At 39.6% G+C, this 17,847-nt stretch overlaps 1 long non-coding RNA gene across 1 annotated transcript; it reads right to left on the reverse strand.

Annotated features, from left to right (window-relative positions):
- Positions 1 to 3,702: 3,702 nt before the first annotated feature.
- On the reverse strand, positions 3,703 to 17,724 carry LOC117244612. The gene is made up of 2 exons (XR_004498055.1): positions 17,469 to 17,724; positions 3,703 to 6,455 (listed from the first exon to the last, which is right to left on the reverse strand). It is a non-coding gene; the product is annotated as an uncharacterized LOC117244612 (long non-coding RNA).
- Positions 17,725 to 17,847: the final 123 nt, after the last annotated feature.

Consider the following 17,847-nt stretch of genomic DNA (forward strand, 5'->3'; position numbering starts at 1 on the left):
GCCACTCTGTAGCAGTAGCATAGAAGAGTCTACCCACACATGAACCTGCTGTGCTAAGCACTGAATAACCTCTCCTTCAATTATACTCTTCAACTCAAAGATTTTTTAATTTGATGTTAAAGTCAATGGTATTCACACAAGGGTAACATTTTCATTAAAAATGTGAATTTGTTAACCTCATGGCAACTATCATCACTGTGTATAAAATTACTTTGTACATTCCAAATAATGGAGCAAAAATCTTATCTTTTTAGAACAAACTTACCCAAATTGGAGTGAATGCTATATTTTGGTTAGATCTAGGTAATGCAGTTTAGCTGTTGTGGCCAAGACTGACAGCTGAGAAATTCTATAAAATATTCAGGATGAATACAGCAAGAGAAGAAATCTGGCAATCTAAGGCCATGTAAGGAGCTGTGATAGAAATTTCCATAACAAAAACAGTGTATTTTGAAACTTCTCACATTTTACACAAAAAGAGCGATTGGCATTTGGGGTAGTAACTTTTTTGGCAACAACAGATTTTCTTGACAAGCCATACACTGATTCTACCATTATGTTTCACCACTTTCAAAAAATATCAAAACTGTGTCCATTTCAAATCATTCTTCAGTAGAACCTGGCTTGGGATAGCACAATAGAGAATTCAAATCCTGAGTGTTTGCATGCAATGTAATTAAATACCCATGAAAAAGGGCCAGAGTAAAATAAAATTTACTGTTCCACACCTATGGGTCTGTTGAAGTCCCACTCAGGTGGAATAGTTGTCTTTAACCATCTGAAAATTTAATGGTAAACACAGAAATGTAATATGATTAAGAAATGCATTCAAAGTTATTTGCATAGAAACTAAGTTTGCATAGAAATTCAGAAAGTTATTTCAGATTAATTTTCACCAATGACAACATTGATGGGTTTACAGTCACAATAATCAGAAGGTATTAGATACAATAAACAATATAAGCCTTGTGGTCAGGGTTTCTCACTTCCAAGCTAACTGGGAACCCTCTTTCCAATCTGGTTAAATTGCTGACTTTCTCACAGTTGTTTAGCCTCAGCGGGAATGGAGGGATTTCTACCACCATATTCCCACAATTTTGGTTGTAAAGACACTCTCAAGTTTATATTTAAGCCTTCTCAGGCTGCAGCAGAAAATAGGAGTATTGGCTATGCAAGGATTTCATTTGCAGTGTCAGTTCACAGAGGTACAGGTTATTTTCAGCTGACCTATTGAAAACCTAAATCACAGAACGTTCATGGATAGGGTTTTTTTATCTCTTTTGGTCTATCTTTAATTTGCCCAAGTCCCAAGTACTCAAACTTAACATGACAGAACAAAAGACTCTCCTAAACACAGAGAAATGAGGGGATTTATAATTTAATAAAAGAGCAAATAAAATTAGGTTAAAGAAAGTATCCTAGGCTACAGAAAAGTCTGCCCTAGAATTCAAGGCATCCAAGTTCCTGTTGGTCCTCTCTCTCTCACCTCCCAGTCCCTTCCCTCTCAACTCCCAGTTCCTTACTTTTCTGCTGCCTTTACTCCACTCCTCCATTCCCACAAAATTAACTATATATGCTTTAGCTTCCTGCTTCAACTCCAATAAAAACAATGCATGTTTTTATTATGGTCCTCCAACCTCAAAGACCTTCCTGCAGGGCCTAGGGATGAAATGATGGGAGACAGCTTTGTCCCACAACTACATCCAAGGAATCTCCTTTTCCTCTATCTCTTCCTGCTGTTACAAAACTGAGCATATGAAGAAGAAATGGAAATTCTGATCTAGCTTCAACCATGTGGGGCAGGGAGGATTTGCTTTAATTTTTCTGCATTAATCCTCTTTTCTTCTGCAGGAGGTTTGACAAATACTTTCTCTGCAGTATACACCTGCCTAAAGACCAGTCTGTTCATTAGAAGCATGTCAGATCTGCTCTGTCATGTGCAGCAACCCCAACCAGTTACTTCTCCCAGGAGACAAGGAAGGAGAAAAGCTTTCAATTCAAACAATATCAATCAACAGCTGTGATCTGAGATCTCTCAGGATCTGTCCACACTGCCATCATTGTAGGCCTAAACTAGTGAGGGTTCTTTGCAAATTCTTGACATGTTTCCTTCCTAATCCTTCCTTGAACTTAAGTAGAATTTAAAATTTGGCCTTTAATTGTCAAAACCCTGGGAAGTCAGAATGATTTCTCTCTAGACACCTGTGCTATTTACATTTACCACCTTATCATATGGATGACATTTGTACATTAATGAAAAGCTACAGCTTCCTCTACTCCACAGCATTTGATATCCAACACTTTAACTGATGTCTGAGCATCAGACACAGCATTTGTTTGAGCAGAGAAGAAATTTATAATACTCCATTTCCAACCAAATTGCACCTTTTTTCATCCAGAAGTTGGTGAAGATGATCAACATCAGAAACATTCTTCTCTTTTTCTGAGAGAATGGTGTAGTATCACACACCTTTCAGAGCCCTTCTGTGGTTACTCATGAAAAAGTATTCCCATAGCCTTCAGAAGGCCCGGGCTTTTAAACATCCACATCCTGCAACATACATGAAATCTGCAAAATTAAGCAAGGTCAAACCAGGAAATTTTCTCCATGTGTCTCCTCAGGATGAGGAGATTTATGGAAAGAGGAAGAAGTGTATCATTATTTTGTATTCAAAAGACAAAAAGCAACAAATGGCACTGTATTAAAGCAAAACATGTTTCAGATAAGGAGAAAAGGCTGTTTGATCTAATTTATCCTTTTCTTTTGAATATAGGTATTATGCATTTTCCTTTTAATGTTTCTCAGCATCTGCTAGTCATCTGTGAACAGAATTTCAGATGTTCTCAGGTAAAACAGCTCTCTGGTGCCTCCACAGTTGGTGGTGGAGGTTTGGAGATTGGTTGGGGATTTTTGCTTTTTTTGGTTTGGAGTTTTGGCACTGTTGTGATTTTTTTTTTTTTTCTTTTTACTTTTCCTACATTTCCAATTCCAGGAGTTAACACTTAATATCTGGGGAAATAAGCAAAATGAGGGTAGAAACAGAACCAAGTTATGAGTTATAACCAATGAGTTAAAGACAAAGTTATTTTATAAAGGGGCAGTGGCTTGAGAGAAAAGATTTAAAAACTGAGTCCTGCGAACTAAAGTGAAGTCAGTCTTAAGAAGCTTCCCTCAAATTGAGGAGTATGAATTGCTCTTCCAAGCTAAACTAAGAGAAGTCCTGGAAACAACCTGCCAGATATGGCATCAGACTATTAAAAGTGTCAGAGACATTACCGTTATTTCTGTACCTTTCTAGCCAATGTCCCAGGTCAGGGGTATCTAAGGAGTACACATTTCTAGAGCAAAGAAGAATGTGTCAACTGGCACTGCATCTTGTTCTGGTATCCCCATCCTTGAAAAGTAGCATCATAGTCCCAACACTCCTAGACAGTATTTTATGACATTTATTCATGACCTTGCATTGAAAGACAGATGAGCAGGATCTGAGGGATCAGATGTCTCCTCCTGTTGGCTCTACTGTTGAGACCTCTGACTGAGATTAGAGGAATTTAATTTTTTTTTATTATGAAGGTGGCAGTGAAAAGGACTTCCTGGTTTACAGAAAAAGTAAAAAATTATTCCCTGTTTCATAGGAAAAAAATTGCATTAACACTGTTTCACCGAATAATTAAATCATAATGAGGATCACACCATAAATGTTTTATTAAACTCCTTTATTAAGACAAGGCAAATGGATACTTGAAAGGAAAACTTTCTATGTAGATGGTTTTCTGATTCAAACCTTCATAAATAATGGACCTCACACAGAAATAATTGCATCGGTGTGGTAAAGATATGGCCAAGATCAATGAATCAAACACAGGGGGGGAAGAAAGGATTTGTAACTCATCAAGGGAACACATCAGCTTTATGAAGAGAGCTCCAGACGTAGCCTGTCCTCGTCCTCTGCCAGCAGATGGCAACATTACTTCTCATTAGGGAAAGGGATCAAGGGAAAAGATCTGTGTCATCAACAAAAGCTGAGGCCACTGTGTAGATATTTTTGCTCTTTAATTTTCGCATAGAAATAGAATGCTTTGCCTAAGGTGCCATGTTTATGTTCCAGTGGACAGCAGTGGATAAAAGTAACCCTCTGACCACGCCAGGAGGCTGAGAGAAAGAGACAGAAAATATTGAAACTCACTGTAATGGCACACTACTGGTAGCTTATGCCTGTGAAAAAGGTTCACAGAGAGAATGTAAAGAGAGAGATCTGCATCTGATTCAGACCCCACATAAATTGATAGATACTGAGTAATTAATTTATAATGCTTTTTCATACAGAAACTACATTGAATACCTTTTTTTCTTTAAATTCCCCTGTTCAGATGGACTCAGGCCCTGAACCACAATATTTGTAAACAATTCTTCTATTTCTGCAAATAGATGGCAAGTGATGCAAAAAACTAATGAATAATCCTATTGAACATAACTACAACTCCTGATAATACATAATGGTATGAAGCTGTGTCAAGGTACATTCGGATTGGATGGACATTAGGAAAATCCAGAGGGTAGTTGGGCACTGGAACAGATTCCCCATTATGACAGAGAAACTTGTAACCAGTGGTTAGGGCAAAACAAATTATCTATGAGTTAGCATTCATTGAAAATAAAAGAGGCTCCTTTTTTTTTTCTGCTCGTATTTCCACAGATTTTGCATCCAGATTTTAAAATCCAGTGCTTCAACTGCCTTATTTATTTTCAGCAACTGCCATATCTACAGACCATCAGCTGAAGTTTTTTCCTGAGATCCTTAGAGTTTCAATGCTTTATCCTGTATCTCCTATATATGTAATGACAACATAGCTTTACAAAGCCGAACACTGGGAATAACTGATGTCTTGCTGGGGATGTAGCCTCACAATAGTGCTGCAATACCCAGGAGTAGTTCCACAGCATTGCTTAAATACCAAACATACATTTCTGCTTCTTAGTCCCCTCCATTTCCAAGAACAGAATCCAGTGGAGATTAACACCCCTTTTACTACCTTATGTTTAATTTTTCTCTGTCACAGAATGATGAGAGAAATTACTGGAACCAAACCTGTGAAAATACTCAAAGCCATCCTAAAGTGACTGATTACCAACACTGCTCTGAATTTGTTCAAATGCTTGGAGAAGAGGTGCTAAGGTCTCAGCCTTAAAAATTCTCTGAAAGAGAACGAAAGCAAACTAGTAAGCCAACAAAAAGGATGTGGGAGAACTATGATTTTATGTCACAATCTTCAGAAAAACATTTTATAATAGTTCTTGTATCAGATCTAATTTGATCTGATACAAACCAACAGAGAGTTCTGTTTTTCAGCACGGAAATAATTTCTCAACAGTACAATACAGAAAAAGTCACATTCATGCATTGCAGCTGAAGTTCTGTGCTTCCACAGCTGGATGCACACAGCTGCAATGAAGCTTTTTGTTTACCATGTCTCAGCATTGGGTGGGGTCAATAAATAAGCCTAATACCTGGGAAATCATACTTGTTTTTAGATTAGCTTCTTAATTGCCTTTTTTTTTTCCTTTGAAAGTGTGTATGTATATGTATATGCACACATATTCCTGCAGAGGTGTTCAACAAGACCCATTTACATATATTAATCCATATGTCCAGAATTTGTTCAATAATATTACATCCACTACTGTCACTTTGGCATGTCAGGGTAACTATCAGCAAGAATTCCAAAGTTATTATTTACCCACCACTGAAGCACAGTTAGACCTGGTATGAAGTGTAGAAGCTATTTAAGCAACCATACAAAACATTCCTGGCAATAATATGAAAATGTACACTCATATGCAGTAAATTAGCCTGACTGAAGAACATAATGCTCCAGAAGATGTAACTCAATCAGGATTTTATGTTTTGTTTTGTTTTTTGTTCGGTTTTTTTTTCACTATACTGGGGCATGGATTTACTACTCAGAGAGAAAACATGTTATTTGTGATGTTTAAAGATCATCCCAGGCCAAAGATGCTTGAGCAATCAGTTCCATCTGTCTCCGCATAGCAGAAGGGGAGATCTGCAGCTCTTCAGACTCGCTGCTGCAGAGACCCTCCCAGACTCCCAGTCCGAGCTCTCCTGCAGCCAACCCTGATTTCTCTCGGCAAACGGAGAGGACCCGCTGTGCAGGTAGGGACGGGAGCTGGGGCTTCCAGTTCTGCTGAATAGGAACTCGAAGTCCCTCAGCGGCAGCGCTGAGTGCAGCGATCTCCAGGCGTAGCCCATCCCCAGGGTGATTCACCGGGCCGGGCTGTGCTCGGCTCCCTGACTCACTGCGGCACCGGCTCTGCTGCAGCAGCCGCTTCCAGCTCCCTCTGCGACAGGGACCGCTCCACACGCAGCTTTTCAGTCACGACTTCTCCATTGTGCTCTCTCACTTCTCACCCCCACGCCGTTGGCAAAGTACAGATGCTAGATGGCAGGATAAATTGAATTGGTTAAGCTGCGGTAGCTGAATGATGGGAAAAGGGCAGGTAAAACACAGTAATTTATACAGTATTGTAATTTATACATTAAACCCTACGATTTATCACTTATTTTATGCTAATCTGTTTTATATTGCATCGCCTAGGAACATGATTTTCAAAGAACAGCTGATGTTGGCAAATGCACTGAATTACTAAAATTAAAATCTTACTTGTAAACTGTAAAACAAAGAAGAAGGAAGTTGTCCTCAGCTTGGCACCCAGTCTCCAAGAACACAGGTGAAGCAGCAGTGTCACCTAATGCACCTAATGCTCCCTTTATTCAGGACTGCTGGCAGCTACCTACTTTGCTTTGTACATTTCTGTCAATAATGAAGAAAATGAGCACACGGAGTGAATGAAGATGGACAAAAAGGTTGACTGGAAGAAGACAAATACCAAAAGCATCACCAATAGACAGAAATCTCTGTCACAGCAGAGGACTGGCTATGCCAGCCATCTGGGGATGAAGCTGGGTAGTTGGAAGTGGGAGGACTTGAAAAGTTTATTCTAAGTGTCTCTGATCGAATACCTCCATTTTTCTGAAGAAAAGGGAAATTCCTCTGCTAGGAACCATTTTTAGAGACAGTTTAGTACAGAGCTCTCTCTCTCTCAAGCAGAACAGCCAACAAACTTTGCAATCATGGATGAGTCACTTCTCCATTTTCTGCTGCAGCAAAACTAAACACCATTTGCCACCCCAGCCTTGTGTGAATTTGCAAGCAGCAGACAGCCTTTATACTGTGTTCCAAAGATTAAACTATTTGAATAAACATCAAGCAGTAGTATTCTGTCAAAATTCACTGACAACATATAGCAGGGCTGAAAAAATAAAGACATTGCACGGGAAATGGAAAATAATAAGAAAGACCTTTCCCTAGTAGGAATTGGTTAACCAAGGAAAGAGGGAAAGGACATGAAGCCTGCGAACAGTAATACCAGTCTCTCTTCATTATCGTGTTTGCTCCCTTTATTCCTGGGCAAGCCCAAAGAATACAGACCCCACCTTGTTCCCACAGAAGGGTGACAGTTGCCAGTCTCATGCCCTGTGTGACCTCTAATTAGATCCTCTGTCAGCCAACTGTGCTGTCCAAATTCCAGAATACAGAAAAAAAAAAAAAGCAATAGACCAGTCTGTGACCTCTGAAAGTTTGCTATTTACTTTTCTGCATTAATGTGCTCTTCTCCATGAGCTGCTGGTTTCCCATTGGATTTTCACTGCATATATTCTAACACACTTCAAAGTGGGCACTCCAAACAAGACACTGCGAACTACTTCATTGTAAAGCACACACCATGATCCAGGTCACTCACAATAAACCTACCTGAGGGCACTGTAACTTATTAACCAACTTTCTCTCCTGGTATTGTTCTCAGTCCTTACAGCCACAGACAGAACTGCTGGGAGCCTGTTGCAATCCCCAGCAACCAGTCTGTCTCAGGAAGTTACTCATGGGTACTACCAGGAGGGAAAGCTGGTTTATGTAGAGGTCTTTGAAATTACTGATAACAGAATGGGTTCAAATATATCCTATTACTGATCCAAAATTAAGCTTTGCAGACATTTCCCCATGTACTGATTTAGTGTCATGAGACACCTCTTTGGTGTTCACTGAGAATTCATGATCTAATTTGTTTTCTTTAAACTGCAGTATTTAAGTCAATCCAGTGCATTTTTGCCCTAGATTTATGGAAGGATAATGATGACTGGAAGACTTTAAACTTCTCCTTCTACCTGACACAGCAGACAGAAATATAGAGGCAAATACATCTCAAGGAAAAAAAAAAAAAAAAAAGAGCCATCAAACTTTAAAAGCTAATAATCCTCGTTGTGAAAATCTTGTGATGCTACCATAGTGGTTAAAGGTGAGACTGATTTTGCTCCAAAACAGGAAAGAACTTCTACTCCCAGAGGGAAGCAAGCACAGTTTGCTCCCTGGAATCATGACAGCAACACAATAACAATTCCAAAGGGCAGGATCTCTACTTCCAGCCAATGAAGTTATCCCATGAGAAAATTAGAAGCAATGTGAGCACAAAAAACTGGCTCAGATAGTCACTACAGAAGGCAGCCACACAGCTGATGTTGAATGAAGATGGAAAGAAAATGACACAAAGACAGTTTTCTACCACACTTTTGCATGTTTTGCTTTCCCTGGCATGTAACAGCTGGAAGTCACAGATACCAGGACTATTGGAATAACACGGTACAAAACAATGTATTACACACAATTATATGGAATCAGTTCTCCCTTTCTTTTTGTCAGCCAGTAAAATCTGCCATGACATAGAACTGCAGTGATCTTATTACACAAGCCATTTCTTAAAATGTAACCTTCACTGTAAATTTCAGTTTTCTGAGGTTCAGATTTGGGGGAAAAAGGCATATAGAAATAAACACTGTCTCCATTTAGATTAGTTCATTGTAAAAAAAAAAAAAAAAAGTCTGTAAACACATCTTTCAAGTGGTTGGGGTCAGGACTTCAGCATTGAGATCTATAAACATTTAGTACTTCTGGTTTTGCAAAGGTCTGTAATGAACGCAGCATTGCAGCCGTGAACCTCCCTTGAACCCTGCTAATGAACCTCCCTAGTTTGGTGCTACACTAAATCCACTAGGACAGACAACTTAATCCTTTTTAAACTGCACCCAAGTACATGTGAAATCATAATAATACTGTTGGACAGTGTAACACAGGTAATTCCAGAATTACTTCTGAGTTTAAATGACAGCATAACATAAAATCACTGAGCTAGAGTTTTTGCAGGGCCCAACAGAGATATATTCCAACCTCCCAGATGTATGCCTTATCCCAAGAAGCTGGAGAGCCGTGATCCTTCTCATTTGCTTTATTTCCCTTCCATGAATCTTGCTGCACTGTGTCACAGCATCAGTAAGGCTGTAAAAAGGAGCATTTCTGCACAGACTAGGAGGTAGTTTAATAGTGATCAGTGCACCCTAGTGAACCATAAGAGACATGGGTTTGCACTCCCACAGTCTGAAGAGGGAACAGAGCTGTCTGATTAGCTTATTAGAGAAGACAGCAGTTCCTCAGATTTGTTTTCAGCCACAAATCATTTGGTAGGCAGAAAATATTCAAGAAGCATACTGAGAATTTATCTAATGCCAACATATGTACAGTCTGGCAATTGCAAATGACAAATGTTCCCATCAGTAAAAAAAACCAACAGAGTTATTCCATGCCCAGAACAGATTGCCTGGTATTGCTTGACACTATGAATAGTCATTCTTCTCATCTATTGGGGTAGTTATAGTGACTGGAGAAAATTATCTTTTCTGCCTGTTCTTGCATTCTTTTAATTATTCCTTAATTTCTATCACATAGAGAATAAGATATGATATGGATTACTGACTCTATTAAACAACAAACAGGCATTGCAGAATATTGTTACTTCTATTATTTGGAGTTAAAATCTTGTTTAGCTGAGCTGAAGTTAGCATCAAAATGGTTTCCAGTCTATAGGCAATAGTACAAATTTAGCTGGCAGATATCTACAGTCTGCATTTTCCAGATTCTGTAAACTACCTTCTCAAAACATGCTAAAAATGCAAAGTATCTTGCAAGATTCAAACTAAACGTCCCTCATTTATTCTATGCACATGCAACAGATTGAGAAAAGTGTTAACACCCATATTTGATCTGTCTTCTAGGTGCAGTAAGACTGCTCACTAACCTGAGTTTGGGAGTTCTTTGCTGTGAATGCCTCCCCCTTCATTCCCAGCTCTGATAAATGAGCAGGTTATTTGTTGATATGCTGTACTGGACCTGATCCCTGCTCGTCAGGGGAGAGCCCTTTTTCCACAAAAGTGTGGAAAAATATGGCCCTTTTTCCACAAAAGTGTGCCATATAGAATGTGCTTACTCAAACTCTACACACAGTAAGGGTTTGCCCATAAAACTTTATCACTATGAAAACAAATCCTGTTCTTTTATTTTCCTTTTTATTTTTTTTTTCTGTACATTAAATCAGACTTTGTGGGCTAGATGGCCTGGCTGGTGATGGAAAATTAAAGAATCTTATCACACTGGATTCCAAGATTACTGAATGTTTACTATATGTTAAATCAATAGAAATAAACACATGAAGAAGAGGTTAAAACCCTGTCTCAATATCAGCTCCAGATATCTAGTGTTGTTCTTAAGCTCTTGAAAGGTCAAATAGAAATTACTCACCCATAAGACTACTAGCATATTTAAAAAAAACCCCAAGCAGTATTTCTAGCTGACATGCTTCATGCAGTCATATAACAACCCCTTAATTTAATAACAGGCAGGTCCTCAATAAATATAACATGATTATTTTATTATAAAAATATATAAAGATATTTATTTCAAATTCAATCAGATGTTGGTAGTGAAATAGGCATCCCGCTCCTGTGTATCTTTTTAGCATTTAGCAGATATCAAAGTACACATTTTACACTTATATTCTGAAGTATTTTCTTATTGTTTATTGGCATTCTAGCCTCAGCATGTTGTATTTGTTGTGTCATATAATTTTGGCTTGTTATTTACTGGGTTTTTTTCTGTATGGTTGGAAGATTTTTCATTACTTTTTAAAATTACTTGTCTCATTCACTACAGCATTTTAAAGATGTTTGCTAAACATTTCAAAAATAAAAATAATCCAAGATGTGAACAGAGGAAAAAGTTTTTTAAGTAAGGTCTTTCTCTTACCTTTGGCAAATTTGGAACTTTTGTTTCTTATACTTCCTACTCCTCCTTTATGACCACCATTGTCTCATCTTTGCTATAACCTTAGTTCTCCTTTTACAGCAGTGGGAAATCACACTGGATTATATTTAGTTTGAGAAGGTATTGGATTTGTTAGACAAAATTGTGTGCATCAACCGCTGGATTTTGTCTTGGTGGGTCCCTCCTCTGGTGCACTCCAACCATGTGACATATCCCACCACGCTTTCACGACGCCAGTGAGGTGACAGCTCTGTAACTACTCTAAGATTTTTAACCTGTGCTCATTCCCCAGACTGCGTTCATCAGTGTCCAGGACTTCCAGAGCAGCACCCAGGAATGCTGATTCCTCAGAACAGGAAACAACCTGAGGGATCCGAGTCCTCCTCAGACTCTTCCTTCAGTGACAGAACCAAGCTTAACACCACCTCCATCTGTTGCTGTATTTTATATATTAGTAAAGGCCTGTCTGCACAAACCAGTCTTTGAAATAAGTCATGATATTAAAGGCTAAAGTCCTTGAAACCTTCCTGCAGAAGAGAGAGTAAAGCAAAACAATATCCTTGTGTACAGGAGAAAAAATGTAAACCTGTGTGCATTAGCCAATGGTAGTTTGCTTAGCCCATGGACCCTGTAAAACCCTGTATAAGTGTGCTAAAGATAGAAATAAACAGCGTTCACTTTTACTTCTGTGAAGAATGGTGAAAAAGTTGGTGGTCTCTCAATATCCATCCCCAAAGACTTCATCACTGCTTCACTACCCTTCAGACATGCTTGATACTTCTCAGATCGCCCTTGCCCTGGCAGTACTGGGGTCTCAGAGAATTGCCATTTGATGGCTTCCTCATCCTTTCAGATTCTTCACAGCTTATGGACCTCCTCCCACAGCTGTTTCATTTGGAGGCACAGCTCACCAATGATTCCACGGCTCTGGGCAGGCCAGAAGACAAAGTGCCCCAGACCCAGGCACTCCAGGCTGCCTCAGACTTGAGAAGCTGCATCCTCCTTTGGAAGTTGTGTCTGGGTCCAAAAGTCCAACAGCAAAGAGAGAGTGACTTCAAAACTTGAATTTGGATGTAAACCACGATTTGACTTATTGCTCTTAAGTTTTCTTTTAAAAATGCCAGATAAAGAAACATGAGAATATTAAGATGGCTTTTGGTAAAATTGTAATTAAAGATCACACTAAATATGAAAAAAAAAACTTACAAAAAAAAAAGGGAAATAAAGCCTTTCACTAAAATTGTGTATTTGCTTTCCTTAAAAATAATTAAAGCAAAAAGAAAAAAGAATTTATTTGCTCTCCCTCACAGCTATTTATTTCCTTTTCCACGTGATAAACAGTGGATGCTTTTAAATTACAAGATGCAATCTCATGCTGAGATTTCTACAAATAACTTCCTTACTCATGTAAAAGCAGGCATTCAGAAAAATCCAAGTACCTATCACTAGACACACCTGCTCCTGCCAATAGCACACACAAACCTTCTTGCTTACTACTTATCGGGACTGTACCAGTCATGTTTGTGCAGGTCTGATGTCAACAAATATAAATATCAATATGAATAGATGTATTTTTACAAATAGATAAATGTTATTGTGTGGCACCTGTGGAAATCCAGGGAACAATTCCTATAGAGCAGTAGATTTTGCCTATGTATGTCAGGTCCAATTTTTTCCTGTTCTACACAAAGCCAAAAGGGAAAACCTGTGAACCTTTTTTTCTAAATAATTAATTTGTGTGCAGATCAAAGAAGAATTTTTCGGCTTTCAAACTCAGAAATGCTCAAATCACTTTGCACAATTGCATATAAAATATGGGCAGTGCTGTTACTGTGCTGTCAAATCTGACAGCCATTCTGTACTCAGCAATATATCAAACACCATCCAAATGCAACCATACAAATGTCACCTCTTGCCGGTGGAACTTTATAAATGAAGCAATATTAATCAATTAAGGGACAGTGGAGTGCATGCAGAAGCAGCCAAGTCTCCCTGAGTATTACAATGGGGAGTTCTGGGTGGGCAATCAAGTTTAAACTGCAGAACTGCCAAGGCACACGGATTCTCTGTATGATATAGCGGATTTCCGGTCACACACTGAGGGAAGCCCAGAGACTTTTGCCCATGGACAGACAAAAGTCAGTTTTTCTCCTACACCACTTATCTATTATATGCTATTATACCATTTACCAAATCTTTTAACTTCTGTTCAAATAGATTTCTCTGATTAGGTATTAGGGAGATCATGCACACATTTCCACTTTGAATTTCTGAAGGCAGCATTTTCATATGAAATACCACAACATGGAGTGATAACCCTATCATAGGCTGCTTGGGAAGAGAGTCCTGTGCAAGCCGCTCAAGCAGAAATGGAGACCCCCAAAAACACAAGCTAAAGTGAATCTGAAGAGTCACTAGTCATATTTTAATTACCTATTTATCTAGCAGCAAATAGACCAGAAGCATATAAATACATCTTGCCCTTTTATATTTTATGAACTTGCTATGCTTAATGCAAGGATATTCTATCTAAATTATCTCCTTGTTTGTCATATCAGACTTCCTATACCTACAGTTTTAGGAGTTTCTTTTCACAGAGGTGAAGAAAGTGCACAGTATTACATATTCCTCAGAGGAAATGCTTTTCAGAGGGGTCAGTGCACACCAAATCAGTTTCTTTCCATCCTTGCCTTCATACATTCCAGGGGTTTATAAATTACTTACTGCTCTAATGATGCCAACCTTTTGTTATAAACCAGCCCCAAAGAAACACAATAAACATTCCTAAATTTTGCTGTTTAGAATGGCTGCCATCCTCCATATCTTCAAAGGCACCAAAGCTCAACATGGCCAGCACTTCCTCAAAGTTGTTAACACAGAGGAAGATGCAGCAATTACCTTCCAGGAGCACAAAGTTGTTCTCAGGAGAAACGGCTGCAGTTCTGTGGTACCTACTCAGCTTGTACAAAGGCCTACACAGCTGAGACTGAAAAGCCACATGCAGTAGGAGACAGAAGCAGAGCACTCCAAGAAGTTGGCTTCTTGATTGAGGTTTGTCTTTGGCACTGACAAAGCAGCTAGTCAGACTGACAGATTCTGAAAGTGAATGAAACAACCATAAACCCGTATCTAATTTTCTGTAGCACAGACTGGTACAGAGGATGTGTCAGTTTGTGCTGGTGAATGGCTGTTAAGGGTACCCTGAGAGACACAGATTGTGCTATAAACCCTTGTCAGCCAAACAATCAGTAAAGGCAGATCCTGTTCCAATGCTATCTCTATCTCTCACAGTATCCTCATCTTTGGATAGGCACAAATAATTTTCTTCCTGCCTGGCAGAACAGTGTCTACCACACCCTGTTTAGGAAGTATAAAGGATCAGTACCAGTGGCAGTAGACATTAATAACAGAAGTTGGGAATAGTAGAGATTGAAAAACAACTCCCTACCCTAAAGCAAAAGTCACCTTGCTCTGCAACTCAGGAAAAGGCAGAGGAGCCAGATCTTGCAAATTAGTGATTGCATTTTAGGCCTTTCAGGAAAAGCTCACCTTAAAAAAAGAAACAACAGCCTCTGCATCCCATGATTTCAGTCATGAAATCCACCTAGGGTCTGTAGGATACCTTTAGGTCTGAGTCTTCTACAGAATGCTGTTTACCATTTCAGAGTGCCTTGAAAGATTCTCTGACCTGGACTAGAGAAATCAGCATTTCTCCTCATTGCCTCCCAGTGATTCCAGTCTTTCTGCCTAGAGATTACACAGCAGGCAGTGGCAGAGAGCATGGTCCAGATCTAAGGGAGGCCCTGGCACAGGAAAGCAATGAGGAGAGGAGACATCTGGGGGAGGATTGCTGGGATCTTGGCCAGAAGTCATGTCCTCAGACAACAGGAAGGAAAGATCACTAGAATACAAAGCAATTAGCTTTGGCTCTTTGAATAACTAATGATTACTAACTAAGTAATGATTCTATTTAAGGAACTGCTTTTGTTATACTTACTGGTGAATACAGAGATAATTGACAGAATGCATGCAAACAATTCAGAGCAACTCCAAATAATCCCAGACATTTTTGAATTTTGGAGATGCTGGTATTTTAAGCAATACTTAACAAATGAAAATAGTCTGCTAAGCCACAGAAAGAGATTTTTAGGATTTGGTAACTGTCAGCAAGATTTCTTTGCAAGTAATTGGTTCAAGTTATTTGGAATAAATGATAGAGAAAGTGAGATCCTGGTACTTCCTTCAAGGGAAGGTCACAGGAAACTAGAGGCTGGTCAGCCTCACCTCAGTACCTGGGAAGGTGATGGAGCACCCAGTCCTGGAATACATTTTAAGGGACATGAACGACAAGGAAGTTCAATCAAGAGTATCCAGCACTGATTTTCCAGTGGGTAAATTTTCAGTAACAGATCCAACTCAAGTCTGTTTTACGTGTGACAGCAACTGGTGATTGATCTCCCCCCATCCTTATCTCAACCCATGAGCCTTTAGCTGCATTTTCTCTCCCTTGTCCATTTGAGGAGGGGAGTGATAGAGCACCTGACATCCAGCCAAGGTCAACCTGCCACAAGTTCTTATTTCAGGTAGGGAACACTTTGCTCTGAAAAACTCTCCAATAATTTCAGCATTTGCTACAAAGAAATACTGTCAAAAGATGTCATGGAACCATTTTCCCCACATATGCTTTGCTTCAGACAATTCAGTTTTGTCCTTCAAACAAAATCTATAGAAATATCCTTTAGATATCATAGGTACAAGATGAAATAAACTTGTCTGTTAGACCAACAGTGAAAAAAAAAAAGCCCATATGGAATTTGCAGAGATATCACAATCTGGTATCAACATCATCAGTGAATGTAAATACTAAATAGTGACTCACTGACTGCTACCAATATGTAAACATACTCTATCTGTTGATTGCGTAGTTAAAGTCCTGGAAAATCAGTTAAGAGTAAACATTTTAAATTTTACTGGATTTCTTGATATAAAAATTATTGTTCTGGAGATTACTGACCTACTCAGAATCCTGGTTTTCAGAGATACCAAAGTCCCCACTGACTCTCTTAGATTCGAAACAATTATAGTGAAGAAAATTAAAAAACAAACAAGCATGCTTTCTCCTATTTTTTTAAAAAATAGTTTTTTTTAAAAAATCCTTTTATTTAATTTCCTGCTTATGGCCTAGAACTCATGAACTGATCCTCTTAGCATGTTATATTTAAATTGCATCAAAAATATTATGTTTTGGTACCTCACTGGTAACTGGATTTTAAAGCAGAGCATGTAAAATTTTGAATAAATTACATCCAAAAAATTGAAGAACATGAAGATCAAAGTTTCAATAATCAAAATAGAGCAAATCAATACCCTAGCTGAGTTCCATTTAATACACTACCTGTACCTAAATGACCTTTGTGTTTTATTAGTGCTGAGATAGAAAACAGACCCAGGTTTGAAACAGACTCCATTAGGTCTACACAGGCCAGCATCACTGATAGACATCTGTATTTCGGTATTAAAAAAAAAAATACGGCATTGATCAGTACCTGCCATTCCCACTTTACTGCAGACACAACCTGGGTGTACCCAGTCCCACCACGCATTCTTTGAACCACTTTCAGTAAGTGTCCCCCGAGAATGACGGGTCCAGGGGGCTCTGACAGACTGAGCACAGGCACAGAGGCTGACAGATCATTGACTCCAAAAGAGGTGTCTGAGGGATCTGGCAAACTACATCAGCCCACCTCCCTGCTCAGTGTTTTCAAAGTACAAGACTCAGTACACAGTCTGTCAAATTGCCTGCAATTTTACGTGTATTTGACAGTATTTTACCTCAAAAAAGAGCAGTAGTAAAGGAGAAAACTGCCTCCTTTTTCATCAGCTGTCTCTTGCATGAGGGCACTTCCCGGCAAGCCGCTGGGCATCCGCAGGGAAGGGAAGGGAAGGTTTTGGAAGTGGGTAGGAAGAGGGTTTGAGCTGAGCTGCATGGAAAGTGAGGGAGCCTGTAGGATTAATGAGGTCAGAGTCCTGAGAAGGCACAGGGGGCTGTGCACAGGGTGGCTCAGGCCATGCGGGTTTGCTGAGGGGGAAGATGCGCCCAGAGTTAAAAAGCTGCGCTGTGAGTATGTGCGTTTGTGTTTAGTCTTCTCCCATTCTTTCCCTTTTGTTTCTAAATCAAAACCATTCTGCGTCTTATTGTTTAAAATGGTAATTTTTCCAGTCCGTTTTCCAGGAAAACTCACTTTTATTGAGAAGGTCGCTTTAAATCCTTCACACAGTCGGGCTCCACTTGCCCCAGCGCAGTGTTGAAGGCTGAGGTGCAGCTGGTTTAGGTTAAATCCTGAGGCCGGAAGGTGAAAGCGCCCCAATTGCCCAACAGGCTTCTGTGTTGAGGAGCACATTCAGGGCGGACAGCTCGGTGAGCAGCTGCGGTGAGGGCTGAGCTCTGTGTGGCGGGAGCTGGGGGCTGTGGAGTGCCGAGCCTTTGCCCAACACAGGGCCCGGGGACGTGTGGCCCAGGCGGGGACGCTCAGAGACAGGGAAGGTGCTGATGATTCTGCTGGAAGACCTCAGACTGTCTGTGCAGACTGTGAGGGCAAAAGCTCGGGAAATCTTTTGGCG

This window comes from Parus major, chromosome 5 (assembly GCF_001522545.3).
Source record: "Parus major isolate Abel chromosome 5, Parus_major1.1, whole genome shotgun sequence".
Lineage (NCBI taxonomy): Eukaryota > Metazoa > Chordata > Aves > Passeriformes > Paridae > Parus > Parus major.